General features: G+C 35.0%; 1 long non-coding RNA gene across 1 annotated transcript in view; it reads right to left on the bottom strand.

The window, feature by feature from the left end:
* LOC106949750 (uncharacterized) overlaps positions 1-808 on the bottom strand; it is a 3273-nt gene extending 2465 nt beyond the window's left edge. Inside the window, exon 1 of the long non-coding RNA XR_001425444.1 lies at positions 310-808. This is a non-coding gene — a long non-coding RNA (uncharacterized LOC106949750). The remainder of the gene's footprint in view (positions 1-309) is intronic.
* Between the last annotated feature and the right edge of the window lie 823 nt (positions 809-1631).

The following is a 1631-nucleotide window of genomic DNA, read 5'->3' as shown; positions in this document are numbered from 1 at the left end:
CAGGCTGTTGACGATGGGAAATAAACTAAAATAATAATAATAAAAAAACTGTGGAGCCGCATTAAGACTAACTAGTGCATAGAGATAATATAATAAAGAATAAATAAATACATTTGTTTTACATAAGTTCTACCTTACAAGCAAGAAAAATCATCAAAATTTCAATTACTATTTTTAATGTGGATAAAACAGATTAAAATGTAGATTATACAACATGATTTGAAATGACATTTGGAATAAGAATATAAAAATGAGAATTAACTGAAATAGACCAAATGTTGACCACTGTTTATTATACTCCTGGAAAACCTTTTTCTTTTTACACAATAACGAGGCTTTGGTTTGTTGAATGTACATTTTTATATTGACAGTATGTCTCGTTTCTTCATATTTCTATCATTCAGTCCAATAAACAAGACATAGTGAAAGTCCTTAAAACGCCCATCTTTCTTTAGAGCCTCTTGAAACTAACAGTCAAGAGACTCTCTGGAACAAAGGGCTAAAAAAGACACTTCAATAGTTTTATAACACTTTTCTTCTACTTGAGTCATTTTAATTTGAAGAAAAGCTGTTCTTGTCTGAGTACAGTTTCTGATTACTCTACCAGGCTGTAGTAACTTCACTAATGAAGGAGAAACATATTTTAACTAAAAATGCATCAAACACAGAAACACACCTGCTGCTTATAGTAAAGTCAGACTTCTGGTTTGCACTCAGGCTTCATGTTTCTGATGTTACTGAGTCTGCAGAGCCTGTTGACCCACTTAGATGGCAAGTTATGCAGTAAAACACTTATTACTGACAGTAATTTGCACAGTACTTTCTTGTACACATTAACTTCTTGACGGCTTCACGCTTTGATTTGTTATAATTAAGCCACAGAAGCGATCAGATATCAGTTCTTCCCTCCTGGACTTGAATCACGTCTAAAACCCAGAAGGAATCATCACCGTTTTTAAGTGACTTTATTTATGTCACGTTTGATTCACTGGGACCCAATGGATAAACTGAGAGTTACAATCGCTGCTTTAACAGGTAAATATAACCTAGATTTCATTCTGTAATGAATGAAATTAATGATCAGAATGATGTTTCATTATCATTATGTCATGAGTTGTCGATCCTGTTTGTCTTCCTTTTATAGCTCGTGCAATTTCTTATTAATATATATTTTTTTATCTCAGGTAATCGGATGATTTATATTTTGTTTCTGGGTTTTCTTTCCTCATGCGGCTGTGCTGCTCCCGGTAAGTTTCGACTCCCGACATCATTTATAGCGCAGCATTCCCCTAAGAGTCCTTGTCTGCATGACGTCTTCATTTATCCGTTAAAGTCACTTGCTTCTCCTGATAAACCCTTGTTTGATCACCAGATCTTAAAATTTTTATGGAGCATTTATAGGACTAAAGTCAAATTTCTTGTTTGTAGACTCAAACTTGATTCTGATCCTAGTCAGGGGCGGCCCACACCTCCATGGGGCCCTAAGCGAAATTTGGTTTTGGGGCCCTCAGTTTCTGGTAATAAGTTGGATTGCTGCAATCAAAAGTCAGATGATTCAGTTTTTATACTTGCTGCAGGCATGTGCAGAGGGGCTAAAGAGGCCCCCAATTTTTAATTTTGTTTTTTTTTTT

Source organism: Poecilia latipinna, unplaced genomic scaffold, assembly GCF_001443285.1.
Source record: "Poecilia latipinna isolate Pla-1442-1.1 unplaced genomic scaffold, P_latipinna-1.0 Scaffold361, whole genome shotgun sequence".
Lineage (NCBI taxonomy): Eukaryota > Metazoa > Chordata > Actinopteri > Cyprinodontiformes > Poeciliidae > Poecilia > Poecilia latipinna.
The sequence above is the reverse complement of the archived record's forward strand: the minus strand, read 5'-3'. Positions and strand labels throughout refer to the sequence as shown.